Below are 9,627 nucleotides of genomic sequence, written 5' to 3'. Positions count from 1 at the left end.
ATTTGATTCTTCTCTCTTTTCTTCTTTATTAGTCTTGCTAGCGGTCTGTCAATTTTGTTGATCTTTTCAAAAAACCAACTCCTGGATTCATTGATTTTTTGGAGGGTTTTTTGTGTCTCTATCTCCTTCAGTTCTGCTCTGATCTTAGTTATTTCTTGCCTTCTGCTAGCTTTGGAATGTGTTTGCTCTTGCTTCTCTAGTTCTTTTAATTGCGATGTTAGAGTGTCAATTTTTGATCTTTCCTGCTTTCTCTTGTGGGCATTTAGTGCTATAAATTTCCCTCTACACACTGCTTTAAATGTGTCCCAGAGATTCTGGTATGTTGTATCTTTGTTCTCATTGGTTTCAAAGAACATCTTTATTTCTGCCTTCATTTCGTTATGTACCCAGTAGTCATTCAGGAGCAGGTTGTTCAGTTTCCATGTAGTTGAGCGGTTTTGATTGAGTTTCTTAGTCCTGAGTTCTAATTTGATTGCACTGTGGTCTGAGAGACAGTTTGTTATAATTTCTGTTCTTGTACATTTGCTGAGGAGTGCTTTACTTCCAATTACGTGGTCAATTTTGGAATAAGTACGATGTGGTGCTGAGAAGAATGTATATTCTGTTGATTTGGGGTGGAGAGTTCTATAGATGTCTATTAGGTCTGCTTGCTGCAGAGATGAGTTCAATTCCTGGATATCCTTGTTAACTTTCTGTCTCGTTGATCTGTCTAATGTTGACAGTGGAGTGTTGAAGTCTCCCATTATTATTGTATGGGAGTCTAAGTCTCTTTGTAAGTCTCTAAGGACTTGCTTTATGAATCTGGGTGCTCCTGTATTGGGTGCATATATATTTAGGATAGTTAGCTCTTCCTGTTGAATTGATCCCTTTACCATTATGTAATGGCCTTCTTTGTCTCTTTTGATCTTTGATGGTTTAAAGTCTGTTTTATCAGAGACTAGGATTGCAACCCCTGCTTTTTTTTGTTCTCCATTTGCTTGGTAAATCTTCCTCCATCCCTTTATTTTGAGCCTATGTATGTCTCTGCGTGTGAGATGGGTCTCCTGAATACAGCAGACTGATGGGTCTTGACTCTTTATCCAGTTTGCCAGTCTGTGTCTTTTAATTGGAGCATTTAGTCCATTTACATTTAAGGTTAAGATTGTTATGTGTGAACTTGATCCTGCCATTATGATATTAACTGGTTATTTTGCTCGTTAGTTGATGCAGTTTCTTCCTAGCCTCGATGGTCTTTACATTTTGGCATGTTTTTGCAATGGCTGGTACCGGTTGTTCCTTTCCATGTTGAGTGCTTCCTTCAGGGTCTCTTGTAAGGCAGGCCTAGTGGTGACAAAATCTCTAAGCATTTGCTTATCTGTAAAGGATTTTATTTCTCCTTCACTTATGAAACTTAGTTTGGCTGGATATGAAATTCTGGGTTTAAAATTCTTTTCTTTAAGAATGTTGAATATTGGCCCCCACTCTCTTCTGGCTTGGAGAGTTTCTGCCGAGAGATCTGCTGTGAGTCTGATGGGCTTCCCTTTGTGGGTAACCCGACCTTTCTCTCTGGCTGCCCTTAAGATTTTTTCCTTCATTTCAACTTTGGTGAATCTGGCAATTATGTGTCTTGGAGTTGCTCTTCTCGAGGAGTATCTTTGTGGCGTTCTCTGTATTTCCTGAATTTGAATGTTGGCCTGCCCTACTAGGTTGGGGAAGTTCTCCTGGATGATATCCTGAAGAGTGTTTTCCAACTTGGTTCCATTTTCCCCCTCACTTTCAGGCACACCAATCAGACGTAGATTTGGTCTTTTCACATAATCCCATATTTCTTGGAGGCTTTGTTAATTTCTTTTTACTCTTTTTTCTCTACACTTCTCTTCTTTCTTCATTTCATTCATTTGATCTTCAATCATTGATACTCTTTCTTCCAGCTGATCGAGTTGGTTACTGAAGCTTGTGCATTTGTCACGTATTTCTTGTGTCATGGTTTTTATCTCTGTCAGTTCGTTTATGGCCTTCTCTGCATTGATTATTCTAGTGATCCATTCTTCCATTCTTTTTTCAAGATTTTTAGTGTCTTTGCGCTAGGTACATAGTTCCTCCTTTAGCTCTGAGAAGTTTGATCAACTGAAGCCTTCTCCTCTCACCTCGTCAAAGTTATTCTCCATCCAGCTTTGATTCATTGCTGGTGATGAGCTGCGTTCCCTTGGAGGGGGAGATGCGCTCTGCTTTTTTGAATTTCCAGCTTTTCTGCCCTGCTTTTTCCCCATTTTTGTGGTTTTATCTGCCTTTGGTCTTTGATGCTGGTGACATACTGATGGGGTTTTCGTGTGGGTGTCCTTTCTGTTTATTAGTTTTCCTTCTAACAGTCAGGAACCTCAGCTGTAGGTTGTTGGAGATTGCTTGAGGTCCACTCCAGACCCTGTTTGCCTGGGTATCAGCAGCAGAGGCTGCAGAAGATAGAATATTGCTGAACAGCAAGTGCTGCTGTCTGATTCTTACTCTGGAAGCTTCATCTCAGGGGTGTACCCTGCCGTGTGAGGTGTGAGGTGTGGGTCTGCACCTAGTGGGGGATGTCTCCCAGTTAGGCTACTCAGGGGTCAGAGACCCACTTGAGCAGGCAGTCTGTCCGTTCTCAGATCTCAACCTCATGCTGGGAGATCCACTGCTCTCTTCAAAGCTGTCAGACAGCTGTCAGACCACCCAGAGGTGGAGTCTACCGAGACACGCAGGCCTCCTTGAGCTGTGGTGGGCTCCACCCAGTTCGAGTTTCCTTGTGGCTTTGTTTACCCACTTAAGCCTCAGCAATGGCAGGTGCCCCTCCCCCAGCTTCGCTGCTGCCTTGCAGTTAGATCTCAGACTGCTGTGCTAGCAATGAGGGAGGCTCTGTGGGCATGGGACCCTCTGATCCAGGTGTGGGATATAATCTCCTCGTGTGCCATTTGCTAAGACCCTTGGTAAAGCACAGTAGTAGGGTGGGAGTGACCCGATTTTCCAGGTGTTGTGTGTCTCAGTTTCTCTTGGCTAGGAAAAGGGATTCCCTTCCCCTTTGCGCTTCCCAGGTGAGGTGATGCCTTGCCCTGCTTCAGCTCTCGCTGGTCGGGCTGCACCAGCTGACCAGCACCGATTGTCCAGCACTCCCCAGTGAGATGAACCCAGTACCTCAGTTGAAAATGCAGAAATCACCCATCTTCTGTGTCGCTCGCACTGGGAGCTGGAGGCTGGAGCTGTTCCTATTCGGCCATCTTGCTCCCGACCTCGATCCATAGGTTTTATTTTATTTTGTTTTTTTATTTTTTAAAATTTGTACATATTTATGGGGTACAACTGCAACTTTGCTACATTGATATTGTATTAGTCTGTGGAGAACTCTCATGGCTTTGTTACTGATGTGGGGGCTTGGGCTGGGCACTGCTTATTATTATCATCTTAGTTTTTTAAGTGACATTGTTGAGGAAAGAATCTGAAGACCCATGGTTGTCGCTTGGCCACTGAAAAATAAATCACATTTTGATAATTTCTCAATTTCCCAGTGAATTTCCTTTGCCCAACTATATAATATATGTAAGAGAATATCCTGGACAATTGTACAGGGACACTGGGAGGACAAAATAGTATAGTATTTGAGTAATTATAACACAGATTAATACTAATTACTATTAATACTAATAGGTAGCAGGAGCCAGTAGTCATGAGTGCTAACTTTGTGTTAGGCAACTAGTATTACATTTTGAGTGCAGAGCACCTAGAGTGATCATTTCTGTTAAATACTGTGAGTTACCAGGCATTCCATCCTCTGTTTTCTCTCTCTCCTTTCCCTTTGTAAGTACTATGGACTCTCTTTTAGCTATTTCTTTTTTTTAGTCCTTTTCTCCCACACAAGTTGAGCCCTCATTGCTGCCCACGGTTGCCATGGTTTCCTGCCTTCCTGGCCTAGGACTCTTCTTTGTCTAACCCACCTGCCACATGCCCCGGGCTGACCAGCGGATGACACCACTTCCATGAAGGCCTCCCGTCATTTGAGATTATTCCATATCTCTCCATGATCTGGTCTAGCACTCAGAGCTCTTCATGTTCTGACTCCAGGTTACCTTTCCAGCCCATCTCCTGTGCCTCTGCAGGGAGATCTTGCTGTAGCCAGGTTGGTTCCCTCAAGGCTGTGCCCAGAGTGTTCCCTCCTCCAGGCCTGTGCTCACCCTCCCCACAGCTTCTGCTCCATGGTGTCACCTCCAAAAATTCTCCCCATGCGCAGAGTCCAGCCCAAGCTCTTGCTCCTATTCTAAGTCTTCCCTGAACACTTCTGCAATCACCTCTTCCGTGAGTGCTCACACTCTTAAGTGCTCCATTTGTCATTTTTGGTATTGTTTTGTGTTGTCATTTAACTCCTCTTTTTCTTAAACATTTGAGTGTCTATATTCCTCCTTCGACTAGATTGTAAATTCCTTGATGGCAGGGGTCATGGGATGTCTATCTATCTATCATCAATCTATCTATTGCCTATCTATCTATCTATCTATCTATCTATCTATCCATCTAATAATCTATGTCTATTATCTATCTATCTATCTAATCTATATCTATTATCTATCTATCTATCTATCTATCTATCTACTGTCTAGTCCATAGGAGGTATTTAATAACTCTTTGATTAAAGAAAGAGTATCATTTTCAGTTTCCTTCTCAGATTCAAGAAACGTAAATGTTTGTTATGGAGTGAGAGGCAAAGAGGTAGTCTGAGGCACACAGAGGTGAGAAAGAATCAACTGTTCTTGAACAGAGTCCTGAACAGAACCCTTAATAAGACCTAGGGTTTGGAGCTCAATCTAAGATTTTCTGGGCCTTTGCTTAACTAATCCAGAGTCCAGGATCCCCAGATAGTTGTGAGAAATAACCACTAGCAGGGTAGCTGGAGCAGGCTGCAGAGAAATTGTGTAGTACTCATTACTGTTAGGAACAATAATAGCAATTATGATAATAATGATGATGATGCTGCTGATGCTGATGCTGATGCTGATGATTAAGCAGCAGCTCTGGCTGTGCCTGTCTCCAGGGTGGCAAATCCTCCAATGTGTAAGTAGGAATCTGTTTCCTTTTTTCATTGGAGTAAGGTCTCTGGCTGGCAATGCAGCCCGTGACCCCAGCCTCCCTAGGCCACCGGGGCTGGGAGGGACAGCTCAAGAAGGCTGGCCGAAAGGCGTCTGGCTGACAGAGGGGAGGGAAGTCATTCCCAGTCCCATTGGTCTTGACTGAAAACAAAGTGAGGGTCCCTGAGTTCTCCTATAAACGGTAATGATAACACAATTATCATGCAAAACAAAAATTAAGTTTAATGGTGCAAAGCCAGGGTGTACCAGGGAGGTAATTCATATTAATTATGTTTGGATTAAAAGCTTATTTCTTTTGTTAGCATCTGCAAGTAGAAACTTAGCTGTTAAAAAAAAATCCGCATATAATTACAGCCTCTTATGGAGGAGCAGTGTTGAACTTAATGGAGCATCCCTGCACTCTTCAAGCTCCTGGAGAATGGTAATATTTCACATTTTATGAAACACAGAAGAAATAAATTACAGGTTTAATGATAAGAACTACTTGGGCTCATAATGAAATCTGATTGGCCAGTTAATCCACCGAGACCCTCAGATGTGAACCATCCAAAAAGGGTAAAAATGATGAAAAATGAAATTAAATGGAAAAACCCTCACCCGCAGCCTCTTTTGTGAAGGCTGGGGAAGTGCCAGAGCAGGAGAGAAGCCCTCAAGGGGTGAGAAGGAAAATCACTCTCTCCAGGTTTGAGGAGAGCAGAGCCGCTCGAAGAATTTCCCTGCGTCTCCAGGTTTCCTGTAGAGATGAAGCCAAGGAGAGTTCCCGCGGGAGGGGGAGGACAGGGAGGGGGCCTGGGAGGAAGAAAGAAAGAGAGGGAGGAAGGGAACGAAGAAGGAAAGAAGCGGGGAAGAAAGAAGGGGAATATTTCTTCTGGTGGGAAAGTTTCAGGACTTCCAGCAGGGGCAGGAGCATTGCCTTCAGCAGGAAAGACAAAGACAGAATGAAGGCTAATGACTTGGGCTGAGTTTGTAACATTTTTTTTCACAAACAAGAACACATTTTGCTAGGAGGGGAAGGTGAAGGTCCTTTCTTGTCCTAAGCTCAGGGTGCACTGAATCCCCTTGAGAACCTGGAGTGTGATGTCCAAAGGCGGGAGGAGAAAAAGACATCCTGCTCTGAGACACAGAGAGGAAGCAAGAGGGAGCTGAGTATCCCCTTTGTTCCATCTGCGATCTGCCAGCTGGGCCCCCCAGCCCGTGGGATGCTGCCCCTCACACCGAGGGCAGGTCTTTCTCTCTCAATGCACTGACTCGCCCACCAATCTCCTCCGAAACACCCTCACAGATGTGCCTAGAAACGATGCCTCACCGGCCATCTAGGCATCCCTCAATCCAGTCAAGACAGCACCTCATATTAACCATCATGGAGGCCCTGTGGACTTCTGGAAACTCTTGCAGATCCCTTTTCCTCAGGCCCTGCCTGGCACTGCTCTTGTCCTGGTTCTCCTTGGAATGACATCCTTTGTCTCTCCTGGCTAGGTGGTCCCATGGAAAACGTCTAAGCTTATGGAATCTTGGGTATCACTGGGTCCTGCCCCCTCACAGCACAAATCGGGAAGGAGGTGTCACCCATGAACACTTCCCAGTGCAGGGGCCTCCCCCTTGTAGATACTCAATAAATGATATCTGTCCTTTTTCTCTTAAGGAACTTGCCTAAGGTCCCATAATGCTCAGGCTAGAAATACCAACACTCTCCAGTTTTTGACCACCTCATATGCCAAATAATACACTGCCATTTTTTTGTGTACACTGCTGATTTTTTTTTTCTTTTTTTGAGATGGAGCCTCGCTCTGTCACCCAGGCTGGAGTGCAGTGTTGGATCTCAGCTCACTGCAACTTCCGCCTCCCAGGTTCTAGTGATTCTCCTGCCTCAGCCTTCTGAGTAGCTGGAATTACAGGTGTGTACCACCATGCCCAGCTAATTTTTGCATTTGTAGTAGAGATGGGGTTTCACCATGTTGGCCAGGCTGGTCTTGAACTCCTGACCTCAGGTAATCCACCTGCCTCAGCCTCCCAAAGTGGTAGAATTACAGGTGTGAGCCACTGCACCCGGCCACTGCTACAGTTGATTCTCACCAGCACCTCCAAAGCAGGGTCCTTTTTCCACTTTCTGATGAGAAGATGAAGGTTCATGATGTTAATTGATCTGACGAGATAACTAGAGGCCTTCTGACTCCCAATGTGGAATTCTCCCTACTGTACCACACTGGCTCCAAGACTGGGGACAACAGTTTTCTATTATTTTTTGGTGTAAATAATTTACCAACTGGCAAACATCTATTGACCAAAAGGCCTTTGATGCCTTCTATAGATGGACATTTGACTGCATCTCCTAGGACTTTCCCCGTTGTTTATTAAACTACAATTACACTAACCACAGTATCTCTCGAACATACTTAGCGCTTCCAGCCCAGGGTCTTTGCACTTGGAGTTACCTCTGCCTGACACACTCTTCTTTCTAGGTCTTCAGGTGGCTGCACCTAGCAACTCTTCAGTCACTCTCTGTCTCAATGCTCTGCTTTCTGTTTTTTATTTTTGTTTTTTTTTTTTTTGAAGGAGTCTCGCTCTGTTGCCCAGCCTGGAATGCAGTGGCATGATCTTGGCTCCCTGCAACCTCTGCCTCCCGGGTTCAAACAATTCTCCTGTCTCAGCCTCACGGGTAGCTGGGATTACAGGTGCCCATCACCATGCCGGGCTAATTATTTTTGTAATTTTAGTAAAGACAGGGTTTTGCCAAGTTGGCCAGGCTGGTTTTTGAACTCCTGACCTCAAGAGATCCACCAGCCTCAGCCTCCCAAAGTGCTGGGATTACAGGCGTGAGCCACTGCATCTGGCCAATGCTCTGCTTTCTTTCCTTTCCTTTTTTTTTTTTTTTTTTTAAAACAAAACAAGCAAACAAACAAAAACCTTTACTTTTAGAGATGAGATCTTGCTGTATTGCTCAGACTGGCCTTGAACTCCTGGGCTCAATTGATCCTCCTGCCTCAGCCTCCTGAGTAGCTGGGATTACAGGCATGGGACACCACCCACACCTGGCCTGCTTTATTTTCTCTATAGTGCTCATTGCTCTCTGAGATTCCCTTGTTTGTTTAAGAATAATAAACTCTAGGAAGGCAAGGACTATATCTTGTTGACTGCCACCCCTGTAGGTTGAGAGGAGGGCCTGGCACTGCGTAGACTCAGTAGATCTTTGCAGAGTGAATGAATGAACAAATGAGTAAAAGAAATTGGACTCCATCCCCAGTCCCTTTTCAGTTGCGCTGCCCTGGTGCTCCTCTTGGGTTTGTTTCTCTTCCTGCAGCTGTGAAGCCCTCTGTGCAGGTGGGTGCTCACACCTGTGCACAGAGGGAGGGAAGTAGCACGTGGAATAATAGCAGCTATTCCCACTCTGCCCCTTTTCTTGCATGCTGACTGGTAGAGGCCTGGGGAAAACAGCCTTGAGCAACAACAAGCAGCAATGATTTCCCTGCCTGTGACAAACATGGTGCTGTTTAGTTACGGTTTGGAGCTGAGAGGCCTCAGTGGGTGCCTGAAAGCTGAGCTTGGGCTGAGAAGGGACAAGGGAAAGGGGCTCTGACTGATGGCAGGGTTGGCAGGTGGCACACCCAACTTTTCCCTCTCCTGTTCTCCTCTGCTGCGGCCCTCGTAGCCCATCTTGCTGTGATTTCATGGCAGCCCAGCTGAGGACAGTGACAGGATCATGGTTTCTCCTTGCAGATTCCTTGGCAGTGCCTGGAGAAGACCAGGAGAGGAAGCAGAATACCCTCCTCAAAGAAGCGGACTTCACCTCCAGACCTCCCAGCGGGACTCAGACAATGGGGCTAGGCAGTCACATGCCTGCACGTGGAAAGTTTCTGGGACTGCGCTTGGATCCCAGCTCTGCCTTTACTAGTCATGTGACCTTGGGAAAATCACTTGACCTTTCCGTACAGGAGTCCTCATCTGTAAAAACAGTCTAAGATTAGGAGCTACCTCAGGGTTGTTGTAGGAATTAAATTAATTCATGTTTATAAGTGCTTTGAACAGCGCCTGGCACATGGTAAGCGCTATGTGGTAAGTGCTATCTATTGATTACGTAAATAGAAGTGATCACCATTAGACTTTCCATGCAGATGATATTATGCATATGCATGTCTCCCGCATATGACATCATTGGATCATTTTGCAATGGTGGTGAGTTTATGTTTTTTCTTTTTGTTTTCTTCTTTTTTTTTTTTTGTCAGATGAAGAAACTGATGGGAAGTGAATTGGTTTGTGTTAAACATTAGGTTTGCTAGGTCCCTCACATATTTATTTAGTCCTCATAACAATTGTATAAAATAAATATTATTTATTCATTTATTTATTTGTAAAGATGGGTCTCACTATGTTGCCCAGACTGGTCTTGAACTCCCGGGTTCAAGTGATCCTCCTGCCTTGGACTCCCAAAGTGTTGGGATTATAGGCATGTGCTACTGCACCCAACCTAAAAGAAATACTATTATCCCCATTTTACAGATTTGAAAACAGAGGCTCACACTTCAGAGTTCCATCCTAAAGAAAGTAG

At 44.7% G+C, this 9,627-nt stretch overlaps 1 long non-coding RNA gene across 2 annotated transcripts in view; it reads left to right on the top strand.

Annotated features, from left to right (window-relative positions):
- Nucleotides 1–9,357, top strand: part of LOC101023292 — a 23,220-nt gene extending 13,863 nt beyond the window's left edge. The window contains exons 1-2 of one of the 2 annotated variants that reach the window (XR_002523764.2): nucleotides 4,512–5,049; nucleotides 8,799–9,357. This is a non-coding gene — a long non-coding RNA (uncharacterized LOC101023292). Of the gene's footprint in view, nucleotides 1–4,511; nucleotides 5,050–8,798 lie in introns of those variants that run through there. The other variant, XR_004185794.1, reaches the window with a different exon arrangement.
- Nucleotides 9,358–9,627: the final 270 nt, after the last annotated feature.

Source organism: Papio anubis, chromosome 8 (assembly GCF_008728515.1).
Source record: "Papio anubis isolate 15944 chromosome 8, Panubis1.0, whole genome shotgun sequence".
Classification (NCBI taxonomy): domain Eukaryota; kingdom Metazoa; phylum Chordata; class Mammalia; order Primates; family Cercopithecidae; genus Papio; species Papio anubis.
This window is presented reverse-complemented; position numbering and strand designations above follow the sequence as displayed.